Genomic DNA, 13,917 nt, shown 5'->3' with positions numbered 1-13,917 from the left:
TTCAAAGTCACTTTTCTCAAAAACGGCATTGTGCAAGTTAATGAAATTTTAGTATGTTGTAGTCCAGTCTAGGACGTTTCCAAAATGGTGCGTATGCGCGCTGTGGTTTCAATAGAACCGGAGATATGAGGGGTCAAAGTTCACGAAATTCAAAAAATCATATCTCCGGTTCTATGTGACCGATTTTGATGAATGAGGGCTTAAACGAAAGATCTCATCAAATGCTACAACTTTCTAGAATATTTGAACTTCGTGGGACCAACACCAGAGGCGCCACAGTCGAAAAACCAATTTCAATATCACATAACCTCAATTATCTCGACTGTCGCTAAACCGATTTTGATGATTACTTCGACACAATTGTAGAACACATTTGTCTCTACATTTCGTCCATACATCATTTTCCGCTCAGACTACGCTATCACTCCGATTTTGCCGTTTAAGTGTGAAAAAATTGATTTTTCCCATAATAACGCTTTGAAATCACTCAGATGCCAATTTGACTGCCTCTACTCCACCAAGACACTTAAAATAGGGTTTTAAATGGAAAGTCCCACAAAATACAACAATTCTTTGATATAGTTGAAGTTCAACAAATGACTACTTGGGGCACTCTGGATGAAAAAACGAGTTAAGAAACAAAAAACCTCGCTTATCTTGGCTTCTGAGTAATCGATGAGTTCAAGTTCTATAGGAAAATTAGAGAGAACATTCTGGTCTACATTTCACCCATATATTACTTTTCTGTCAGTTCATCCAAATCCTTGATATTTTGGTTTAAATACAAAATTTGTATAATTTCACGAATTTGATTCAAGATAACTGAATGGCGTCTCCCAACTTCAGCTCCAAATCGAATTTGCATGCACTCCGAGTTAACTCACGTTAAGAATCTCACCTACATAAGCCGGTTAGGATTATCTGTCCCTTTCTAAATGTTGTCAGATGGAAATTTAATTTTGCATAGAAATGTTTTGCATTGGTACTGCTTTAAATATCTAAAAGATTTCCTGAATATTTATGGGTATACCATTGCAAAAATTGTCCTATTTGCAATTAATACATGTTTGAACATTTTCAACCATTTATTTTAAATTGAATTTTAAATAATTCATATTAATTAAATTGTTCGAATAGAGTACACTATTTTGAATAGAGTATTATATTTATTTTATAGTTATGAGAGAGTCGAACAGTATCATGGTAATATGATAATTAAATACAAAAAAATTGGAACAATAAATTCATACCAAATATATATTGGTTTTGAATTAATTAGTTTTTTCTAAATGAGCAATAGTGCAGTAATCGTTTTTCAGGCGTGTATACATTAAGATTCTTCAAAAAAATATTTCAAACTCATAAAAAAAAAGAAATATATTTTTAAAACTCAAGCTATATGGATAATTATTTTTCTTCTTTCTATGTTATGGATTTGACCTATGACTCTTTTTAGGAAATTTGAGGCATTGGAATAGCTATTAAATTATCATGTTTTAATGGATTAAAATCATTAAAAATATATTGAAAAAATGAGTTATTCAAAGCTTAGTTCGCCCGAAAGTAGCAGACCTTCCCCTATACGTTTTCAAATTCCAGCTCCAAATTAAATTTGAAGGAATTTCGCATAAAAAATCTCACGTATCGTCTAATAAGGAAAGTGGTACTGCCTCATTCTCTTCTACACATTTAAGCCGTCGATGTCGATTCAACATTTTTCAGATTACTAAACTTAATTTGTTTACATAGCATTTCACTCAAAACCAGCGATTGCATAACAATATAAAATTACAAAGACCCTAAAAAAATCCATGCAGCAATAATGCAAGAATGTCAAAAATGCTTGTGGAAAAATTCAGAGATAATAGTAATTTTTGCGTAAAAATGTTGCTTTACTTAATGTTGATTAATTATAACTTGCCAGAATGCACTAATTATTTTAGATGAGATTTTTTATAATTTTTTTTTGAATAGTTGTCATGGTTTTTTTTAATTAAAATTCAACTTAATATAATAAGGGTGGTTTTTGAAATTATGTTTGTATTCTCGAATTCTTTATTCAAAATTGAATATATAGCACCTAGAAGATGACGCATAGAATTTTTGAATATGAAACTCACCTATGTTCTGCTTTTCAAAGGTATAGATTATTTTGAATGGGATCTCTTTATGTGCAGTAAAAATGGAGTATTTTGTGCTCATACGACAGCTCTTTGATCTCACTGGCTTTCCATATGGGTCTGAGATTCACAAGAACTTTACTTGTGAGACATAATCAAAGGGGGAAAAGATGAAAAAAAGCTCAGTAAGAACATTCAAAGGTTTCACTGCCGGTGTCATCAGACAACTATAAATAAATTTAATTTTATATCAACACGTGAGTTGGAGTAAATGACCTTGTGTGACGTGGGTGCGAAAAGTATGATTGAAAGTATGAGTCACCACAGGTGTTTAGCATTTGCTATAGTATTTGCAAGATCTAACTGAAAATACACACTTGAAATTGCCGTTAAACGTAGACATTCAGAGGATTTGGTTGTTAGTATGAAAATGAGCACATTACATTTTATGACTTTACGTGAGTTTCTGTCTCATCTAATCATCTTTCCCACCTATTTTATTGTCATAGTTTTCAGAAGGCGAAATACTATTCCCATAGTTAATCACAATTGTTGACAACAAGCACTGAAGATCCTCTCAGAGTACCACTAATCAACTTTAGATTTAATCATTAAAGTGAAAGGGGTCTTTTGTGATGTGTTAAAGGAAGATTGGGGGGACTGATTTGAAAGCTGTTTGCCATACTCCTTATGTCTCTAAACTAGGAAATTATCTTTCTAAATATTATGCTAGACATGTTGTACATAGTTAATATCAATTGATTGGACTCTTTATCAAAGATGACTCCTTTTGCCAAAACAGATGCTGTTGACATGAGTAAATTTCATGAATTGCACAGCAAATAAATTTAGGCAATTTTCGCACGCTTGATACAACAATTACGAGTATTGTGGTTTAATTTAATGTGGTGAATATCAATTAAATTATTCAACTTAACTCAATTTGCAATGATTTTCAACTATTTCCACTGAGAATTATTGTTATTAAACATTGTGTTAAATTTATTTATTTTTCTGACCCCTCATGTTGCACAGGGAAATGAAGGAAGTGAAGGTAATTTTAAGACAATTTAAATTTTCCTCATTGTGCTACAACTGAACTATATAGGGGAAACTGAGGCACCACCAAACACTGCGATTTTTTAATCGGATATTCGACTTCAGAGGATAAGACCTATAGGAATTTATAAGCACTATAGGGATGCTTGTCCACTGAAGGAATGGTCGAGATATTCCAAGTAGTTTAGAAATAAAAATTAGTGTTTAGTGGTACCCCGTGTTTGGTAGTGCCCCAGTTTCCCCTATAACTCCAATAAACACAATAAAATCAGTTTCTGCTCTTTTAAAATCCAGTGGTTTTTCTGTCAAAGAGCCCAAATAGACTCAGGATGATTGTTGAGAATATTTCGTTTGTGAAAATTAGAATTATGGGGAACCTAAGTACCTTTGAAAATGAACTTTTTTCTCCTATTTTTAAAACAAAAAATAGTAATATATTAGCTTCACAAAAGGTCCACTTTTAATTTAAAAGTAGGAGAAAATTGCCCAATTTTAAAACTGCCCCAATTCAAAGATCCCTCACTTCACCCAAAAAAGACTACGGAAATTACGGAAATTTATGCAAACGACCCCTAAGCGCTGATCCTAAACTCTCAGCATATGAACATTTGAAATAATGGAGCCATTCCAATGAAAAAAGTAACATGTTTTTTTTAGCACTTTACTCTTCTCAAGTGCTTCTACATTTCCGACTTTTTGTGTTGGTTCCTGTATACTTAGTGATTTTAGAACACGGCGAGAACTGCTAGGAAAACAGTCGAGACATGAATCAATACAAAGAAAAGTCGATAATGCAGAAGCACACGTTTAGAGTAAAGTGCTAATAAATATGTCTATTTTTCACTGCAATAGCACCATAATTCATTATTTCCAAATTTTACAGACAAAATATTTTCGAGGATCAACTTCGGCCCTAACTATTGGAAAATTATATAGCCTTATAGTAAGGTGGGGTAACTGGATCGTTTTCCGAAGAGTGCTACTTAAACGCTTGTTTTTGGACTGATGAAATTCTTTTTTACTTCTTCTAAATACATAGAATTATTCACTGTTTCATTCAGAAACACAATATAAAAAAAAATTATCAAAAATATTAAAGAAAATTTATAAAATAATGATAATACTGAAATAAGTCAGTATGCACTAACTGGGTCGCCTTTTCGCTAATTCACTTTTAATTAAACATTTGGATTTAAAATACTTTTTTTTTACAAGGATAAGACAAGAAATGTTTTCAATCAACCAGCTGTCATTAGCAAAAATATCACTGCTAGGTAAAAATATTATTTTTGCTTTTTCTCAAAATTGAATAGTTATATTATGTTACTATAGTGACTATATTACGGAAATAAAAATAAGAATATTAGTTTAAGTGGATTAGTCATAAACGATCCAGATAGCGAAGCGCCTGGATTAGTACACTTGACTGTAAGTAAACCAAGTGAAGCCTTATTTAGTCAAAATAGATATCTGTATACGCTCCATATCCACTTAAATCATAAACTTCGTAAAGCTCTTTCGCAAATACAATATTTTTTTTTTATTTTTTAATTTGTATATCCTTTAATATATAAATCTATAAAGAACTTAGAGAAAGAATTGTTCGAAGCTTGAGTCATCTGAAGGCAGCGCGCTTTCCCGAGAGGTCTTGACAGACCTGAGGATTAGCCGAGATACGGCTTAGTTAATTATAATCGACATAATGGTTAAACTTCATTTCCGTCCTTTTCCACTAACAAGGGAAGGTCCGAGACCTTCCCTTGTAAGTCGTGTCTCGGCTTAAGTCGTAAGTGTGTCTAGGGCATAATATTTTATTTTTAGGAATCGTCTCTTTCGGAAATCAATGCTAAGAAGTGATCCCCGGGGGGGGGGTGGAAGATGCAATTTTTTATAGAAAGTAACCATTTGATTTTGTCTTAGCGGAATTGCAGCTGTAAATTCAAAAATCTTCTGTAAAACATAAATTTTACTGCAGTTGTAGTATATTTCTCTTTCTATCCATTCTGAAATTTCCTGAAAACTATAGCTCGAAATGATATTATTGCTTTATAATTTACAAATTAATTTATTTCTCAAATTATTGAATTTAAAATTACGTTTTTCGTCATCAATTTAATTTAATTGCAGAAGTCAGGAAAATATATGGTCTATGATTTTAATAAGTTTGCCACATATTAAGCGCTCAGTGAAAAGCGTAAGTAATGAATTGTCACAATTATTTTACATAATGTTGCAAACAGAGTAAAATGTTCATTTGACAATATCACTTGGAACTCAACAGTTGGCAAAATAAATAAAATTGTAATTATATGTAAATTAATGTATGTGGTGGCTTAGACTTTTGAATAGATTGAAGGAGTGGAAATACTTAAGCACCGTCACTCATAATCAAAAGTAATTGCTTTTCACATCCAATTTTGTATACAAAATTCATCATTCTGAGATAGTACACTCATAAAGTGAAATGGAAAATTATGACAACACCTGCGACTCAATTTAATTTCTCATAGAGGAGAGAGATATCATAAAAAAGAATACCCTAGTTTTCATAGAATTACTTGATAATGAAAGTGGGCGAAGAAGAAAATGCCTAAGAAGGAAATTGTTGTCTTACAGGATTAAAACTTTAAAGAGTTTTATAGCATTGTCCTTTAGAAGGCTTCTAACGAGATTTTGATGCTTAAATATTTGCAGAACTATCAAAATCAAAGAATATGAAGATAAATAACACGAACCAATGCTATGACACTTTTATTGGCCAAAATATTTAGTGGGATGGTATATTATGACACTAGGTAAGCTCCACCCCAAATGTTTCTTTGTCACGATGTGACAGTTTTAGGAACTGAGCTCAACTAACATTGACGTTGCAGAATTTTCAATTCTTAATTAATAAAGAGTGATGGAATAAAATTATTAAGAAAATATATTTCGATCTGGACTGAGGCCCCAAGAGTCCATTTAGGCAAAAATAGGTCACGCCCCTTGAAATGATTAGGGGAAACTGGGGCACCACCACACACGGGGTACCACCAAACACTGTGATTTTTTAATCAGATATTCGACTTCAGAGGACAAGACTTACAAAAATTTATAGGCATTATAGGGATGCATGTTCACTAAAGAAATGGTCGAGATATTCCAAGTAGTTTAAAAATAAAAATTAGTGTTTGGTGCTACTCCGTGTTTGGTGGTGCCCCAGTTTCCCCTATGTAAAATTTCAGTAAAATTCAGTAAAATTTCCCTCGACAAGTATTTCAAGATTTTTTTTCGGAAAATTAAAGCTATGTATAAATTAAAACAAAACAGTAAAGTTACAGAAGTTACAGTGCAGTAAAATAGCCCTAAAAATGTTTCTTGGGTAGTAAATCGTCCTTTACTACCCTACAAATTGTCGACCAACAATTGTCATAATTTCCTTGTCATTTGTATAAAGGATACTTAACAATAACAGTAAGGAATCACAGAGACTATACAAGAATTGCTGATTTAAAATGACGAATAAGATACTACAATTTATGATCAAAACAAAAAAAGGTTATCTTACGTAAGGTGTTCAGGAAAATTTTATATTGGGCACTCAAGAATAGGGGATGTTTTATATCAAGAGCTTTATTATGCAATGAACTATGTATTTATCTGTTCGAATACTCCTATAAATGCAAATTATGATTCTCATTGCGGAAGGTCAGGAGCAGATTGTAGAGCAGGAAGTATATGGTGTCACATGTTGCACAAGAGTGCAAATTTTCCACAATTTGACTGCTAACAATAAAAGTAATTTATATTCACTGTGTATGAATCACAAGCAATATGGGGTACCATTAAAATGTGTCAAGTACACGAAAGAGGAGTGGTTTCTCCTCATCATCTCCCTGAATCCCAAGTCGAATCAGCGGAAATTCATGGATAATAACTCTATGGCATTTTCGGCAATATTTTAGCATAATGCCATTTGAAACAAATGTATGAACATTCTTTGAAAGTCGTGATTATGGGCTGAATATCACTATAATACAGTCACAGTTAGATAAAACTTTTCCCAACAGTCATACATTATGGGATTAAATTGATTAGTAAATGTGGGAATATTAAGGAATTGCTTCCTTACTTCTATATTATCCACAATAATGGTGACTGAAGGTTTTTCTCATTCTTAATTAAATACATGAATAATAATTTTAAATGAAGGTGGTAAGCATGATTGCAGATTTCTATCAATTCAATTGAAATCTATAGAGTCACCTTTTGATGTGAAATAGTTAAGTCACCTTTTAGTCACTTCTGTTTATGAAAGTATCGAGTTTTACTGATATAATCGACGTATGCATCTTCAAATATTCAATAGATTCTTAATTTAGCCTTGAGGAGATAATAAACTAGCTAATTTACCTCACTAAAGATATCAAATGATGTAATTAATGTAGTGATTCTTTCTTGAACCCTCTGGGCAAATCGTAAAACTTTCAATTGAGATTATGCTACTAAAAGTACACCACTTAAATGAAAATTTAAAGAGATCTCTAAAGAACTAAGACTGTAAATTACCGTTGAGCTGAAAAGAGTTTAATCGAGATCAAACAAGAAAGTTCTTTTAGAATTAATTTACTTAACTTTTGGAACAATAAATTTGAGCAAATTTTCTACTAAATCAATAGTCAAAATTCATAATAATTACAAGACCCTGCCATTTTGGTGTTAAAATATTTTAAACATATTTTGATTAATCACTGCTAAACTATTTGAAAGAGTTTTATGCATATAGTTTTATTATATTGTTTTAAATTTAAATGCAAAATTATGGGCCTTATTCTAAATAATTTTAAATTACTATAATAGGCTCTTTGCGTTGTTATACTGAAATATTAAATGAATTTGAAAAAATGACATTAATATTCATATTGAAGAATTAGATATTTTAAAAAATCGTCACTTGGGTAACGCATTCTAGCTTCCTCATTACCTATATCAGTAATTCTTGTGACAATATGGAAAAACATGGATTTAAATTCACTGATTGCCATTGGCATGGCATTAAATGGGTTCTCTACTCTACTGGTAGAGGAGAGCCTGCATGTTTGAGACACGGTGGATTATTTTTCTATTATTTAAATAAATGTGATAAAAAACTAAACAAATTATTTTAACAAAGTCTATACTGAGCGCTATACAAAATTTCAAGATAGTTTTCTGAGAGTTTTGGATATGATTCCTTAAAGTCAAAACATAAAAAAAGTGTCTCAAACAAGCCAGTTCTCTTCTATTTGTAAGAGATTTTCTGGCACATCAGCCAGTTGATCCCTTGTCGTTCCAATTTTATGAAAGCGCATCATTTAGAATGACAAAGAGCTAACTCATAGAAAAACATATTTTGAAAGGTAAAAATATGTATGTTTCGATGTTTATAATAATGCTCATACAAATAGACAAGAATTAAATTGTTTTTATTAACATACTTAATTGAGATAATTATTTATACAAAGTTGAATCTTTCATGCTGTCTCTTGAAAAATGGCTCAAATTGAGTTGGCCCCTTGTAATTTCCAAGGAGCGATCTTAAACCTTCAGTGTATTATAGTACCGGATAAATCTTTACTGCTAGATGTTACAGTCATTGTATTCTCGAGAATGAGCCTAAGTCTCTATAGGCCAGTCGCTCAAAACTTTTTTTTGGTGTAGATTTTTGGAAGACAAAGTATTTTCCTATTCAGTATTGTTCATATAATTTCTCGAGATGAGTTTAATTGCTGGTTTAATATTATTGAAGTCGATGTATGAATCACTTTTCTTTCAATATTTTCCATTAGAATTTTTAAAACACTATATATATGTATATGAAATCCCAAATGAGTCAAAATCCCGAAAGCCTAAATCTTGAAAGCTAAAATCCCAAAGCCAAAATCCTAAATTTTTTGGATAATTTTGATTTTACTATTAAAGGTCAATGATATAGGAGATTCTAAAATCCAATAGAATCGGTAGATATTTAGGATTTGAATGCCTAGGAAAACTGAACCTAAACCCATAACCTGAAGACTGCTTTATGATATCCCAATCTTAATTTTTAGCGTATCATGTGAATCCGTTTGAGGATGGCTTTCAATTTTAAATCGTTATCCCCATGTACGTTTTAATTGAATGTGCAATCAGAGAACACGATAGGATTAAAATATGCCACGGGATTTAATATTTAATTACATATGGATAATGTTTTAGCTGACATAATCATGCAAAAAGTTAGTTATTTGCGTGCTCGTGGTTTCATTTGCTTTTTCGATTGCGATACTCACTGATATAAAACTTGAATGCGCTATAGTAATTCTTATAATAAAGACTATAGTATCATATAGTGCCTCTCCTATTTTAAAAATTCATTAGGCTTTTAATTGTGATTGGTTAATTTTGGGGTTATTCAGCTTGGTGCTTCATAGAAGTGTGCTGTAAATTTTGCTGATAAAAGTATTAAAATTATTTCTTTTATTAAAACATTTCAAATTTTATTAACGTATGATTTTTGTAATATATATTTTTGTTTACGTTATCATGTAAACAAAATCCGCTGTGAATTTTATCTATTTCTTATATTTCTAAATTTATTATGAAAATTAACATTTTCAGTTAAAATGTGATTAATTAACAAATTAAATTACTGATATAATAAATTATTGGTAAATAAATTAAATTGTTAAGTAAATAATTCCAAATTGGCGGTAAAAATTCCAATTTCGGCAGTAAAATACTGAAAAATTATAGCAAATCATTGTAAATCAAACCAAAGTTATCAAAATGATTCATACACTGAGAGAAATCCGAAAAAGTTAAAATAACATTCCGGAAATGTTAATTTTACCCTGCATTATTGATCCGAAATCGGTGAAAATATTATGCTTTTTAGGTGTATTATGGGTTAAAGTTACCCTTTTTTCATGTTAACTTTACACTTAAAATGTGTAAAATTAACATTTGAAAATGTTGATATATTTTTACACCTAAAAAGTGTTAAAGTTACGAGGAAAAAAAGTTAATAGTACCCTCTTTTTTTCTCAGTGTAGTTATTTCATTTAGGTACATAGTGATCAAATTTAATTTTCACTGGAAGTTTTTATTAAAATACTTTCTAATCCTCATAAAAAGAAGTCTATGTATAAGTAAGCAACCCCTTGGAGAAATGCCTGAATATTCTGCAAATCCGTAAGAAATAGAGATCCCCGATACCCCAATAATGCTCAATAAACCCAATACGTCATTTTCTCGAAGGATGATCAATCAGGACGGTAGAGCAATTCTTTCAGATTCTTTTATCAGTGTTCTTAGAAGGAGAAGCAACGGTACGAAATAACCCATGATGAATAAGACAATTTTTTTTCCTTGGAACAAGAGAATGAAAATGAGTAAAGGTGGGCGATAAAGAGAACCTCCTTGTCATCAATTTTAACCTGAATTCCCAATAAACCGATGAATGATGCTACAGTGGCTTATCGCTAAGTAAATATTGATTCCTATGAGTGTTTAATGGCAGTTCAAGAACGCGTACGAATCCCAATTGCCAGAATATTCGGCTAAGGAATGGTGACGTACACTGAGATAAATTACATCATTCTGTGACTGTTGAAATCGTGCCCAAGTTTCAACAAAACGCATGGCGGGAAAAACGCCTAAGCAGTTACTTTTGTTTGCTTGGCGGAAGTAAAGGTACTCCGGCTAAAGTGAAGTGGGAGAGGATGGTATCAAAGAAACAAACGCTTATCTTCTTGGCATATAGACTGACTGGTTGTATAAAACATGAAACATCTTGCTGACAGGGATCAGTGTTAAATTGAATTTTTTCGTGTCAATTCTAGTCTAATTCGTGTGTATCGTGTACAACAAATTTTAGAACTTCAATATTGAATCCAGTGAGTTTCAATGTTTTTTTTTTTTTTTTTTTTTGAAAATTACAAAGTTAATGCCTACAATTTTGTAAGTGCCAGCTCGTGCCCTATTAATTCAGTCATAAGGGAAATTGAGGCCAAGATAGCACAATTAACCTCGGCAAATTGGTCAAAAGAGATTTCAAGGAGTGAAAGTGAAAAATTGGCGAGTGGAGAGTGAAAGTCCTTTGAATTTGAATGCTGGAGGATAATTCATTCGTGTCAGTGGTTGATTTGTGAGCATTTGAAAGAGCAGTGAAAATTTATTTTATTGATTCAGTGCCAGGAAATCAATCTTCCTTTCATGAACTCTTCTTTTTGTTGGCATAGGGCTCTCCAAATACGCGACTTGAATATATTTCGCGTAATTGGGAAAAGGTGAAGGTGATTTTTAGAGTGAAATTCGATACTAGAAACAATAGAAATAAAATAGAAATATTCTGGAAGAATTGTTTCTCATCCTTAAAGTTAGGAAAATAATTTTTTTTTAATAAACTCATTTCATTCGGTGAAGCATAAAAAAATATGTTTAATGATATTCTTACCCAAATTTATTCATAACCGTGAATATTCAAACAATTTTAGAATACCTTGCTTATGGGAATGTAGGAATGTGTAGAGTAGTTCTAAGTTCTAAGTGACTTAAGATTTATAAAAAAAAAAGATTTTTTTGGCCAAATGCATAACTGAATTTGAATTGAATAATCTCAAATCAAGCTAACTAACTATTTCATTTGTTTAACTGAGTTGTAAATTAAATAAAAATTAGCACATTTCATGGATATTAATGCCAATTCGAATAACACTTTGCGATATGTTCGAAATCGTGAACTGACTATATAGAATGCGCAACTACTCATAAATTTGTTTCTAATTTTTGCAAAGGGGGTATAAAATCAATAATGAACTTTATTAGTTGCAATATTTCACCGATTAGCTTCTAGCTCTGCTAATGGCTTCAGAGTGATACACATTCTTTCTCAAGAAAGAGTTTGAGCAACAATTCACAATACTAAAGTGAACAAAAACGTAAAATTTACGTTTTACGTTTAATTAAAATTACTTTTTAAAGGCATATATTTATGAAGTTTCATAATTAAAATACGGAATAAAAAAATTACGAAATAATTTATTCATTAGAGGAAGTGTATCAAATTTCGACCAGCTTGTAATATTGGTCACGCTCCTCACGTCCTCTGTTTTTCAAAATTATATAAATTTTTAGTTTGTCTCATTCTCTACAGGTTGTTCAAAGCAAAAAAAAATGCATCTAACGAACGATAAGGGATATTAGAAGAGTTTTGAAAATTCGAGCAACTACGAAAATCAGAGTGGACGAAATATTACCCAAACAAGTGTCTATATTTTTATTCAATTTAAAATGTATTAAGAATAATTTTAGAGAAAACAAAGCCGCTAAACTAGATATACAGGTTTTCAACACTCCTGAAAAAGAAGTAACAAACGACTTCAATTTGTATTAGAAATATTACTCTCCCGTTCCGAAAAAGTTTGCTAGTATATTTTGTATAAAAAAATAGAGGACATTTTTCGGAATAAAGGAAGTATATTTTAAACTTAAGACTAACTTTGAGCAATAATGGGTAAAATTACATAGCCTAAGTTATGATAGAACTAAAACTTTAAATTGTTTTGTAATAATTGATCTTAGATCTTGTAGAAATCACCGAGTTTTTAATGAAAGAGTCAATTATCTTACAAAAATCACCGTGACCTTCACTAATTCATGGCCTCAATAACTTTAATAATGATTTATTTAGAGATTTCTACAAGAAAGCAGAAGAAGAAAGTTTGTTCAGATTGAGAATGTCGCCCTGTTATATAGTTTGTCCGAAGAACGAATTGGTTTGAATTATTTCACCTTAAAAAAAGTATAATTAATTGAGAATGCATAAATGTATCTAAATTGCTGGCCTAGGTGTATCGGTCCTGTGAAATACTGGTCTTACAGTTAACTAATCTAACCTAAGTCAGTCTAATCGTTTGGTCTGTGTAAGTCTTGCAACAAAATGACATCAATTTTCTTGAATGTAAAAATTTCCAAAATTCTAAAAATGTGATCGCTGGAGGAGAGTTAGAAAATAAATACGACACAAAATTGTGGGATTACCAAAATTGTTCTCCTTATATGAAGTTTGAGCCATAAAATGAAAGCATACAAATAATTTTAATGTAAGTTTGTTCAGTTTATTCTTCGGCTTTTCGACTAAGGGCAGAATCACATTGACAATAAAATGCTTACCGTATTTCGTTAATTTACGCATTTTCATTACAATTCTTACGCAAATTCTCGAATATCGTATTACCTTATCTCATACTAGGTGGCACTAGCTGAAAATAATATAACAAAATTAAAGAAATAAAATGAAAATTCGATAAACGGTGTGCAAAAAAAAATGTATGAGAAATTAATCGTTTCTATGTATTGGCCTTTAGAGGATCCTAAAAAGACGATTTTTTTCATTTAGAGTACAGAGGCATTATACCGTAATCTTTCTATAAACTGCTACTTGGGTAGTGTCATGCATTCAAATGAATTTCACAGTTTTTTTTCTGTATTTATTTAGAGGAAAATTCTTTTTGGAAAACAATTCTATCACTCCAAATGGCGCTTTTGTAAGTGATATTCAGAGAAGTAAGCTTTCTGGCAATCTTTGAGAATTTAAGAAATATGAATCATCAAATTCCTTTAGAGTAAAGAATTAGTTGTTAATAGCCGTATCAAATTGTCATGTATAACCTTTCCTAAATTATCTCTATTATTAACTTTTTTATGATTGATTGAATATCTGTTGACCTTTACAAAT

General features: G+C 31.1%; 2 protein-coding genes across 7 annotated transcripts in view; one reads left to right on the top strand and one right to left on the bottom strand.

Moving 5' to 3' along the window:
• The window catches only part of LOC129799677 (voltage-dependent P/Q-type calcium channel subunit alpha-1A), an 80,165-nt gene that overhangs the window by 30,608 nt on the left and 35,640 nt on the right, over positions 1-13,917 (top strand). The window contains exon 1 of one of the 6 annotated variants that reach the window (XM_055843803.1): positions 10,969-11,074. The exons of the other annotated variants lie outside the window; for them this stretch is intronic. The gene's annotated coding sequence lies outside the window, so the exon portion shown is untranslated. Of the gene's footprint in view, positions 1-10,968; positions 11,075-13,917 lie in introns of those variants that run through there. 6 annotated transcript variants of the gene reach the window in all.
• Positions 1-13,917, bottom strand: part of LOC129799678 (uncharacterized) — a 113,749-nt gene that overhangs the window by 64,241 nt on the left and 35,591 nt on the right. The window lies entirely within an intron of this gene.

Source organism: Phlebotomus papatasi, chromosome 1, assembly GCF_024763615.1.
Source record: "Phlebotomus papatasi isolate M1 chromosome 1, Ppap_2.1, whole genome shotgun sequence".
Taxonomy (NCBI): Eukaryota; Metazoa; Arthropoda; class Insecta; order Diptera; family Psychodidae; genus Phlebotomus; species Phlebotomus papatasi.
Note: the sequence above shows the minus strand (reverse complement) of the source record. Positions and strands in the feature narration are given on the sequence as shown.